This window comes from Moschus berezovskii, chromosome 18 (assembly GCF_049115385.1).
Source record: "Moschus berezovskii isolate FMDL1 chromosome 18, NW_MosBer_1.0, whole genome shotgun sequence".
Taxonomy (NCBI): Eukaryota; Metazoa; Chordata; class Mammalia; order Artiodactyla; family Moschidae; genus Moschus; species Moschus berezovskii.
This window is the reverse complement of record NC_142477.1, coordinates 35,848,988-35,861,809: the sequence shown is the minus strand read 5'-3', so window position 1 is coordinate 35,861,809 and position 12,822 is coordinate 35,848,988.

The window sequence follows — 12,822 nt, the reverse complement described above, 5'->3', positions numbered from 1 at the left end:
ACTGGTTAGGACTTGGCACTTTCACTGCCGCATGCCTGAAGTTCAATCCCTGGTCAGGGAACTAAGATTCTGCAAGTTGTGGGGCCAAAAAAAAAAAAAAAGTACCTAAACTGAAGTTCTGGAAATGTAAGAGAGTTCACAGAAGGCAAGAGATATCCATGCTATAAGCAGGAATATGCTCATAGAGTCTTTGAATCTATATTCAATGACTGCCTACTATAGCCAAGAATACATATTCAACACACATTTATCAAGCATCCACTATGTTCCAGGCACTGCAGTGAGGCACTTCACATATAACACTCGTCCTATTAAGCACTTTCCAATGTAGAAATGATTGTTCTCTCCATTTTATAGATAAAGAAACCAAAGGTCTACAAGGTTAAATAAGTTCTGCTGTAGGTGATAGAGAGAATGAGTCATGATTCAAACCCTGGATGCTGCAGACTGAGGGAGACCTCAAAGACTCTGGCCCACTTCTATGCATGCAACATGAAGCTACATGACTACTTCTTGAAATACTTGCTGTCTAGCTCCTTTTATGCAAGCACAAAAAAGGCAAAAATAATCCATAGCGATCTAGGTCAGGTTAGTCTCGGGGGACTATCACTTGAAGTGAGTATGAAGGAATCTGCTGGGATGCTGAATATATCTTGGTCTGGGTGGTAGGCATTGTTCAATTGCTAAGTCATGTCCGTCTCTGTGACCCCATGGACTGCAGCACTCCGGGCTTCCTTGTCCTTCACTGTCTCCTGGAATTTGTTCAGACTCATGTCCTTTGAATCGCTGATGCTATCCATTTCATCCTCTGCTGCCCTCTTCTCCTCTTGCCTTCAATTTTTCCCAGCATCAGGGTCTTTTTCAATGAGTCGGCTCTTCACATCAGGCGGCCAAAGTATTAGAGCTTCAACTTCAGCATCAGTGCTTCCAGCAAACTTTCAGGGTTGATTTCCTTTAGGATTGACTGGTTTGATCTACTTGCTATCCAAAGGACTCTCAAGTCTTCTCCAGAACCACAGTTCAAAAACATCAATTCTTCAGTTCTCAGCCTTCTTTATGGTCTAACTCTCACATGCGTACGTGATCGGTGGAAAAACCATAGCTTTGATTATACAGACCTTTGTTGGCAAAGTGATGTATCTGCTGCTTAATGTGCTGTCTAGGTTTATCATAGCTTTTCTTCCTAGGAGCAAGCATCTTCTAATTTCTTGGCTGCAGTCACCATCCACAGTGATTTTGGAGCCCAAAAAAATAAAGTCTCTCTCTGTTTCCACTTTTTTCCCATTTATTTACCATGAAGTGATGGGACCAGATGCCAAGCTGTTCATTTTTTTGAATGTTTTTCTTTTTTTTTTTTTGGAAATTCATTGAACACAGTTTTATTGAGCACCTAATTTGTACACCAGACAAATTGACCCAGATGCTGGTGGTACAAATACAGCAGAAGAGAAAACAGACAAAAACCTCAGCCCTTACAGAGCTCCTGAAGCTTACATTCCCATGAAATTAAGGCAAGAAAACTAACCCATGGAGAAAAGGACAAGTTATGAGCCAAAGAACAATTCCTCTGAGGAGTTACAAAATGGATCCCTATTCTTGAAGTCAGAAAGAAACAATGATGTCCCTACGGGGTCACCCAAAAAGACAGGGCCCTGCTGAGCTCCCTGACCCAAGCCTGAAAAGGTAAGGGCTCACAGTCTCCCCTTCACTACAATCTAAGGGTGGAGGTCAATGCACTGTGCTCCCTAGGAGGTCCACGAGAGTCTTATCTCCAAACCAGAGGAAAGCAATGGTCGTGCAAATTTGTTTCAGTCAAGACAGGAGTCCCTCAAATATGCAATTCAATGAAGAGGAGCATAACTGCAAGTAATAAAAAAACAAAAAGAACCATGAAACAAAAATTGTTTACAGCATAATAATTGAGAACATAGAAAAGATTTTTGCCTAAGAAAATATTTAATGCTTAGCCCAAAAGTAATAAAATAGAAAATTACTATAACTAGGGTGGCAATTTTAAATACACTCAGATAATTTTGATTTTAGATGTTCTGCTTTTCTAAAGTAAGACAAACTTGAAAGTATTTAGTCAAACTTGGTTTTCTGAAATGGTTTAATGTACAAGCCATTTCTTGATTGTATCCTAATGATTTATTTAGTACCGTCTGGGCTCCTGCATCCTCATTGTTTAATCAGGCCCCAGCCTCTTAATATTCCATCAAGCCTGGACTGGTTTGGACCCAGACGTGGAACAGAGTGATTCTTTTGATGTTTACATGTATCTGTGTGTCTCGATTCCAAAGTCAAATGTACATGGTTTAGAATAACTTATTTTATAAGCACTCCACTTGGGAGACACATTGAGATTTAATGAAAGCCATATTCTCCTGGATAATGATGGTCTGTGTCAGTGTCACAAATGAAAAGGGAATGTGGAAGCTCAGGGTTCATATGTTGGTTGTTCTGGTTTTTATTTGCTCAATTGTGGCTGTAGTCTTATCATTCAGAAACCTAAAGTGCAGACGCATCTTGCTCCTAATATGTCATGTTGAATCCTACCTAACCCCATTTCCGCAGCTCCCCACTGTGACTGCGTTCAAAAATACTCCTCTGTCTCCCCGCTGAGACGCTTACAATTTAGTGCCTCTTAATAAGCAGTGGTTCCACTACTTGATTGTAAATTGCAGTTGTATTTCTAATGAGTAAAGGAATTAGTGATACAACACTGTGAGGATTTCCTGCTCCTTACCTGGTTTTGCTTCCAGCTGTGTGAACATTTGGTTCTTGCTATTTTGTATAGTAATAGCTTCCCAAATTGAAGATTCGTGACTAATTTTTTTGGTATGGGTGATTCTGGACTCTTATCATTTGAAATGTTATTTTACTTTTACAGTAAAACCTCAATGATTCCTCCTGGAATTGAAGATAATGACTTAAAGTTGAAGGGTTTGCTAAAGCAAATTAATTGTACGTAAGGAAGCCTGATGGGTCTGAACTACTTAAACGCTCTTTAAAAATCACCCTTTTCAAAAAAATTAAAAATAAATAATTTTTTAAAATTTTAATAAAATAAAATAAAAATCACCCTTTTCCCACTTAATATGCGTAGTTTTTAATCACTCTTGTCAATTATGTTAAAATACCTTCCATGAGGATCTTTATGCGGCCACACCTTTATTTAGATACACTGAATTTGCTCTTTATACCTGATAGATATACACGTATATTTAATGGAGGATTTAAATTTTTTTTTAATTTATGAACATTTTTCACCTAATCAAACTTGCCTTGCCATAATGAATTTTTAATTAATGATGTTTTATTGTAGCTTATTTTTCTCTCAGTGCATCTTGCTGAGTCTGAGTATTGCTGTAGTCTGTTTCCATTTTGGTTTTCAAACTGTTTCTTTCATTTACAGTCTCTTAAAGCCAATGAGCCCTGTTCTGTTTTGTGAAGTCACAAAGACTTCTAGGAAACTTGTACAAAGAATGTTGGAGTTATAGGCCAGCTTTTTCACTCTCCTCTTTCACCCTCATCAAGAGATAGGCGTATATAGATGTAATGCATGCACGCATGCATGCTAAGTCACTTCAGTCATGTCCCACTCTGCAACCCCATGGACTGTAGCCCGCCAGGCTCCTCTGTCCACACAATTCTTCCAACAAGAATACTGGAGTGGTTTGCCATGCCCTCCTCCAGGGGATCGTCCCAACCCAGGAATCACACCTGCGTCTCTTCTGTCTCTTGCATTGGCAGGCAGGTTCTTTACCACTGAGCACCACCTGGGAAGCCTATTCAGATGTAAAATTTCACTTGATACTTGGGTATTTTACAATATATAAGACTTCAATGAGAAAAATGAAAAAGTCAAAAATAAAAACATGAAAATTAAACTGTAAAAAGATGAAACTCACTCAGGAACCACTGTTCCAGCATGGTAGCTTTCGAGCCTGGAGTTTACACACCCAAAGGTAGTTAGGGAAGCACCCTCATTGACTATGACCAGCCAGCTAGAGTCCCTTTGGGGCCGAAGTGCCCTGGGGCTTTGGAGGAGGTGTTTGATTGGACAGAGCTTATGTAGTGGGGTAACTAGAGGATCACTGGGTGGCCTGGGCGCTGAGAGCCATGGATATGGTTCTCTCTGGCTATGGAAGGACAGAGTCCAGGAAACTGGGTGGAGTCATTTGACGCACAGTATCTGCTCCCTCTCCTCCAAGACGGGCTTCCCAGGTGGCACTAGTGGTAGAGAACTCACCAGGTGATGCAAAAGACATAAGAGACTCAGGTTCCATCTCTGGGTCTGGAAGATCCCCTGGAGGAGGAAATGGCAACCCTACTCCGCTATCTTAGCCTGGAGAATCCCATGGACCTAGGAGCCTGGGGGCTACGGTCCATGGGGTCACAAAGAGTGGGACAAGACTGAAGCCACTTAGCATGCACACACCCCTCCAAGATAGAAAGAGCTACAACTCTCTTTACTCAAGTGCAGGAAACTGCCCAAAGGTCCTTCCCCAGTTTATTCCCTCATTTCACAAACTGTGTATTGAGCATCTACCATATGCCAGAACTGCACTAAGTGCTGGGAATTCAGGACTGAACAAAAGTGACTGGTTCTCTGTAAACTCATGGAGTAGACAATAAGCAAGTAAAGAATTAAATAGAGATGGTGATTTCAGATAAGTGCCATAAAAAATAAAAGAAAACCAAGATGAAGTAGTAAAGAGTGTTGGGGTGAAGTTAATTTAGATCCTGAAAGGGGTGAAATGGGAGTATCCAGGCAGGGACTCTAATGAAAAGAGACAGCCAGGCTAAATAAAATTTAGGTGCTAGGGGTTCGAGGCAGAAAAACAGCATGTGTTAAGGCCCTAAGGTTGAGAAAAGTTTAAATAACAGCATATTCTCCTGATGTAGAACCCCACTGGAGACCATGGGCTGTACAGAGGGGAAGCCCACACGGCAGTTCCCCAGGCTCAATGCCAGGGCTGCCCAAGCCCCAGGAAATGCTGGCTCTGCAGAGTTACCCAGTTCTAGCCTTTCTCCAAGATCCAAGACGGCACCACTGCCTCTTCCTCCTCACGCATCACTCCTCTTAATTAGCACCAAGGAATCCTGAAGCTTCCCTCCTGTGGGTTCCGTGCACAGAGGAACAGATTGTGTTAGCCAAGAGTTTGTTCTTTGAAGTATCAGTGTATGTGAAATGGGCTTCCCTGGTAGCTCAGCTGGTAAAGAACCTGCCTTCAATGCAGGAGACCCCAGTTCGATTCCTGGGTCAGGAAGATCCCCTGGGAAGGGATAGTCTACCCACTCCAGTATTCTTGGGCTTCCCTGGTGGCTCAGCTGGTAAAGAATCTGCCTGCAATGCAGGAGACCTGGGTTCAATCCCTCGGTTTGGAAGATCCTCTGGAGAAGGGAACGGATACCCACTCCAGTATTCTGGCCTGAAGAATTCTATGGACTGTATAATCCATGGGGTCACAAAGAATCGGACACGACTGAGCAACTTTCACTTCACATACATGAAATGGTACAAGACTCCGTGTAATTGTCAAGTGAAAGCTACAACCACAAATACTATAAAATTTCACAGAGACATGGGCCACTGAGTTGGAATAGACTGAGAATGTTTTGAAGAGGAAAACAGCCTTAAGCTTGACCAAGGGAGAGGAGAGAGAACCTTTGAAGTGGGAAGAGGAAGACTCTGAGCTAGGTATGACCACAAATGAGCAAGGAACATTGAGAGGCTATGAGCAGTGGATTCTATCGGTGTAGAAAGATAGCATGGAGGAACAACAGGAAATTCATTTGGAAAAGCAGAGTGAAGCCAGATGGCAGAGGGCCCTTAATGAAGTGCCTGGAATTTGGATTTTGTCACATGGAAAAAAAAGGACTGAGATGTGGTTTGGGGTTCAGGGCAGGCAGCCCTAAAATGTGCCACTTTGTTACATGGATTCAGTTCAGTTCAGTTCAGTCGCTCAGTCGTGTCCGACTCTTTGCAACCCCATGAATCACAGCACGCCAGGCCTCCCTGTCCATCACCAACTCCCGGAGTTCACTCAAACTCATATCCATCGAGTCGGTGATGCCATCCAGCCATCTCATTCTCTGTCATCCCCTTCTCCTCCTGCATCAGAGTCTTTTCCAGTGAGTCAACTCGTCGCATGAGGTGGCCAAAGTACTGGAGTTTCAGCTTTAGCATCAGTCCTTCCAATGAACACCCAGGATTGATCTCCTTTAGAATGGACTGGTTGGATCTCCTTGCAGTACAAGGGATTCTCAAGAGTCTTCTCCAGCACCACAGTTAAAAAGCATCAATTCTTCGGCAATCAGCTTTCTTCACAGTCCAACTCTCACATCCATACATGACCACTGGAAAAGTTAAAATTACTTAAGAAACAGCTAATACATAAAGGACATTCTGACCCTCCTTTGTCCCCTTGTAAGGAGGAAATAAATCTCCCATGTGAAAAGTATCCTCCCTGGAGCAAGAGAAAGAGAGGCATCCTTTATCACCAGAGACAGGGACTTCAACGCCAAGAAGTTGTAGAAAAAAACTTGTTACTTCTTTACTAATTCACTACCCGAAGCCCAGACTTCTTTGTCTTGTCAGTTCTTGACAAGTTTATTTTTCCTTTGTCTAAAAAGGATTAAAGAAATTTCCCGCTTTGGTCACTTCCTTAAATCTCCTATTCTGCAAGCTTCTGCACATACAAATTAAATTTGGTTTTCTCCTATTAGTCTGTCTTGTGTCAATTTAATTATTAGACCAGCCAGAGGAACCAAGAGGGACAGGGGGAAATTCCCCCTCCTTGATAGGCTGAAAAAAGAAGAAAGAACTGGAAACTAGACACACTGTAGAGGGGGTGGTTCTAACTGTTATGGTAAGACGTGATGAATTCCTAGAATATCAAAGTCACTTTCATTTGGACCTGGCCCAAGCTGATGGGCTTCCCAGGTGGCCCTAGTAGTAAAGAATCTGCCTGCCAATGCAAGAGATGGAAGAGTTGCAGGTTCGATCCCTGGGTCAAGAAGATCCCTTGAAGGAGGGCATGGCAATCCACTCCAGTATTCTTGTCTGGAGAATCCCATGGACAGAGGAGCCTTGCAGGCTACGGTCCATAGGGTTGCAAAGAGTCTGACATGACTGAAGCAACTTGGCACACATGCATGCCAGCTGAGCTGTCCGTGCACCTGTCCAGGTCCAACAGAGGGAGCACTAGGAGTAACAAGGGAAAGGAAGGTCTATTCTTCTAAAGTTAAACCACTGGGTCCAAATAACTCTGCTTTGAAATTCATTTGCCTGAATGTAGAGAGGAGAGAGGCAACCTTCCTTCTTTGCCACTGTGTTGGAGAAGACTGTTGAGAGTCCCTTGGACTGCAAGGAGATCCAACCAGTCCATTCTAAAGGAGATCAATCCTAGGTGTTCATTGGAAGGACTGATGCTAAAGCTGAAACTCCAGTACTTTGGCCACCTCATGCGACGAGTTGACTCACTGGAAAAGAGTCTGATGCTGGGAGGGATTGGGGGTGGGAGGAGACAGGGACGACAGAGAATGAGATGGCTGGATGGCATCACCGACTCGATGGACATGAGTTTGAGTGAACTCCGGGAGTTGGTGTTGGACAGGGAGGCCTGGCATGCTGTGATTCATGGGGTCACAAAGAGTCGGACACGACTGAGTGACTGAACCGAACTGAACTGATTGCACAGCTGTGGAACTGTGTGGACTCAAGGAGGCCACCAAAAATAAACTACTAGGTCCCAATGTGCAACAGGAAGGTACATGTACCTAGGAGAGAAAGGAGGCCATGGGCCCAGCAGGATGACACTTGGTAAAAACAGCATTCCATAGTGACCAGCAGGCCCTGGGTCCATCTCACTCCCTGCAGCAAGTGGTCCAAGAAGAGTCCTCTCAGGGCCACTATCGCAGAGAATACATGGGGTGCAGAGTCCAAAATATGAAGAGGGAGGGCAGGTGGAGGGATGCTCAGAGATTTGGCAAAATAGAAGCAGAACCCTGAAAAGTTCAGAATACAAACCTGAAATGGCATGGAAGTCTGGGGGTGCAGGGGAATGGGGGTGAAAAAAAAAGTGAACAATTTTTCCAGTAGTCATGTATGGATGTGAGAGTTGGACCATAAAGAAGGCTGAGCACCGAAGAATTGATGATTTTGAACTGTGGTATTGGAAAAGACTCTTGAGAATCCCTTGGACAGCAAGGAGATCAAACCAGTCAAACTTAAAGAAAACCAACCCTGATTATTCATTGAAAGGACTGATGTGGAAGCTGAAGCTCAAGTACTTTGGCCACCTGATGCGAAGAGCTGACTCATTGGAAAAGATCCTGATGGTGGGAAAGATTGAAGGTAAGAGGAGAAGGGGACGACAGAGGATGAGATGGTTGGATGGCATCACTGACTCAGTGGACGTGAGTTTGAGCAAGCTCAGAGAGAGAGTTAAGGACAGGGAAGCCTGGTGTGCTGCAGTTCTTGGGGTCACAGAGTCGGACACGGCTTAGTGACTGAACAGCAACAATGGAGCAGTTAGATCTAGGGTGCACATCCAGCCCACCCTTGAAGGAGAAGGGAGTTAAATCTTTTTTGGGAGAATCAGACAGGAGATGGTATGTGTGAAGAGTTGAGGGATAAATAGATGACCAAAGACAGAGTCAAAGTCTGAGCATTAGTGTGAAAACATCCCTCCCCAAACTCTTTTCCCCCTTCTAGTGCTATTTTACTTTTTTAAAAATATGGGTAAAAATACAAATTAATTCCTTAAAAAAACATACTTTATGAAACTCTGAATCATAATGAAATAAAGTAACTATGCATGACTACAGCCTGCCAGCCTGCCAGGCTCCTCAGTCCATGGGATTTTCCAGGCAAGAATATCGGAGTGGGTTGCCATTTCTTGCTCCAGGGGATCTTCCCGATCCAGGGATTGAACCCATGTCTCCTGCAACTCTCCTGCATTGGCAGGAGGATTCTTTTCCACCAAACCACCAGGGAAGTCCATCCTTCTTGTAATTGCTATTTTTTTTGTTTTTTTTTAAGTGCCTCTAGCTCAAAATAATGTTGCTGTCAATATTAAGCCCTATTTTAGGATGACATATTTGGTCTCCTTCAATATCATGCTTAATGTTCCATGTAAACCAAGCAGGCTTAAAAGAACGTAGAATCCTCTGCACCTCCATCCCTTGTCCCTTTAACAGAAGTTTCATCCAGTCTGTGTCACTGAGGGGACCGAGTGGTGTGCTGTGGTAGGTTTGGGTTTCATTTCTCTGAGCCTCAGGAGGTGGAGAACGGTTAAGGAAGTATGAATTTTTGGAAGCAGGGAGATAGGATGCTTTGCACGAAAATTTAGTTAGTTCCATTTTCCTGGGTTGTGGTTCCTGGCAAAACTATTGGCAAATCTTTGTTCAGAAGTGATTTCTATTACTTTAAAGTAAATATAATGTCAAAAAATAAAATAAAATTTTACATTTGAGTAAAAGAGAAAGGGAAATTTTTATTTACAGCAAAACAGGATTGCAATTGCTTCCAACAAGAGGGAAGCAAAACATGCATGTATTTCTACAGGATGGCGATGGGAGTTGCTCCTTTCACAAAATATTCCTAGAGGGAATCTTTGGATATGAAAGGACTCCAGGTCCTGGTCCAAGTCTGGGTCTAGAAACAATAGATAATGCAAAAAGAAGGCCGGGGGCTTCCCGTGCACTTCAGCGGTAAAGAATCTGCCTGCCAATGCAGGAGACACAGGTTCAGTCCCTGATCTGGGAAGATCCCACATATTTCAGATCAACCAAGCCCGGGAGCCACAACTACTGAGAGCACAGGCTGCCAGCTACTGACCCTTGCTCCCTAATCCTGAACTCAGCAACAAGAGAAACCGCTGCAACGAGAAGCACTCCCACCGCGGCTAGAGAGTAGCCCCTGATAACCACAGCTAGGGAAAAGTGCACACAGCAACGAGGACCCAGCCCAGCCAAAACTAAAATAAATTAAAATTTTAAAAAATAAAAAACGGAGGCTAGGGACTTCTCTGGTGGTTCAGTGGTTAAGACTCTAACTTCCAGTGCATGGGGCTTGGGTTCGAGCCCTTGTCGGAGAACTAAGATCCCGCATGCCTGGTGATGCCACCAAAAGAAAGAGAAGAAGGCTAAGTAAATGCATTGAAATTGGAATATCCGTAGGTAGACCAGAAAGGGAAGCAGTTTGGGGAGCTGAGAAGAGAAGGAAAAGAGCTAGGGAAATCACTCAGTAACCATGAAAGACCAGAACTTGAGGAAGAGAAGTTCTCAAGGGCACTATTGAGATATTCCAGTTCTCTTCTCTCGTAGACTACGGAAAATCTCCAAGTAGGAGATTTCCCTAGAGGAAGAGAAGTTTCGAGAAACTCCTAGAGACCTACTAGAGAGTTTGCAGAAACTTTCAAATGGTTCCTCACACTTCATTGCACTGTTAATACCTTCCATTACTCATTCCTCCCAAAACTTCAGGAAAAGGTTTAAACAAGCAGCAGGATATTATTCTGAAATATGACCCAGTGTGGCTCCAGTTCCCAGCACTTCCTCCCTCCTGACCCTCCCTCTCCCCTCTCTCCCCCACCACCACTTTCTCACTCCCGTCCTTCCACAAAGAGACGGATGTCAGGGCAGAGCAAGGGGGTCAGATTCTTGGCTTTCAGCTTTCAAAATCTTAGGATTCCAGGCATAAATTATAGATTTAAAATAATATGTAATTAGTCACATTCTAACCTGTCTGCCCCTACTCCCACCAGAGATTTTCCCTAGTCTGCAAGAGAAGAGAAATGGAATGTCTTTAGTGACTTTGAGAAGCAATTGCTCTCTGTCCCCAGGCCAGCCCTGGGGGAAGATCCCCAGAGAGTTTGGTGACTGGGAGCAAAGCAAATCGTTGCCTAGCTTTCCAGATGGGCACCCTCTCGGAGGTCCTCTGCACCCTCAGGGTGCGCGTGGAAATGTCTGTCTGACACATCAAGGACGGCAGGCCTAAGGCAGCCTCACTGAATCCTGGAACCCCGAAGGGTGCAGTAGCACTCAGCAGGGTATCTTCCTCACTCACCAAGAGTAGCAAAGATGTAGCACCAAAAGCCAGAAGATCCTGACAAAGAGATCTCACCAGCCTTGATCTGAATAGAGTGGACAGAACAAAGAATGTATCAACAGATGCCAAGATGAAGGACAGAAACCGGACAGTATGATTTCTTTTTCTTTTTTGACCATGTTACAGGACATGTGGGATCTTAGTTCCCTGACCAGGGATCAAACTCACAAACCCTGCACTGGAAGTGCAAAGTCTTAACCACTGGACCACCAAGGAAGTCCATGTGAGGTCAATTTCTATTTGTGAAAACCAAAAAAATGTCTCAGATTCATGATGGACAAGTAATTAAGACATTTATAAAATGAAGTCTTTATATGGATCACTAATTTGCCTTGGTGACAATTCAAAAAAAGAGCTGCATGTGAATATGTTATTACTGTTTGGATAAGTGCATAACCTCCCAAGGAGTCTGCTATGGCAGACAGTACATATAGGTATCATCTTGCTTAGGTAAATTTTTTGGATTGATCATAACTTAACATGCATCCTGTGTTGCTATGCCTATGGCATATGAAACCAATATGAAAATCTAATCCAAGCATCCTCCTCTTTAGCTGGGGTCTGATGCAAGAGTTTGCCTGGCTGGGTAACCGTCACATCCGTAGGGAGACTGTTCAGAAGCACCATGTGAATTATCGAATATAGGAACCAGTACGTTCGTCAGAGTGATTAGAAGGACAATCCAATTATGTCAAGGTCTGTGCGGAAACAAGAACTCAACCCACCAACAGCCCTGTAAAGACACTTAACTCAAGACCTAAATGATGCTTGTGTTGAGAAAACTCAAAAAAGAAAAAAAAAAAATTACAATCAGGCAACACTTTAGAATACTGGAGTTCAGAATGTCTGACTCTGGACCATCACAGAAACCAACAGCCTAGGGTCAAGATGACAATGCCACTTTTTCTCACTCAGAACTGTGGTCTTTTCATAGTACAGTCTCTTTAGTAAACATGTTCAAAAAATATCAGCTTATTACTTTCAGTTTCAAAAATTCAACTATGATTAACCAAGTAAGACAAGTGTATAGCTTCTGGTGTCTCTGTTTTTTAAAAGGCCTGCCTTTTAGTAACACTTTATACGGGACATGCTTATCCCTCAGTGACTCCTGCTAGATTATCAGGCCTAGACTGCAAGAACTAAGCAGTTTTGCTCTTCCACAGTAGGACCTAGGCTATCGTTAGTTTTATATCCCCAGTAATGCTGAACGTGGAAAGTCATGTGTAAGTATGTATAAGTCATATATAAGTCTGACTAGGGATAAAACCAATGAGGAAAGGGACACAAAGGGACATAGCAAAGTGAAGAAATCAACACCATCATTTCTGTCATTTATTTTTGATGAAAAACATGAATGAATACTTTTTCTCCCCTTATTTAAAAGGCTACTTTAGAAATAATGCGATTTGCAGCAACGTGGATGGACCGAGAGATTATTGAACTAAGTCAATCAGAAAGAGAAAGACAAATACCATAAGATATCACTTATATGTGAAGAGAAAGAAGAATTAGAAGTGCCCGAACTCTGTTATTATCACTCAGAATTGATATGTGGGGGACTATATAGAGTGACAGAAAACTGCTGAAGAGCAGAGACCAGAGGCCACAAGTGGTATCGACCAGAAAAGGGCTGGGGCAAGTCATTTCACCTCTTTGACCCTCACTTTCCTGTTCTGTCAAAGGTCGGAGTAAATAGTCCATGT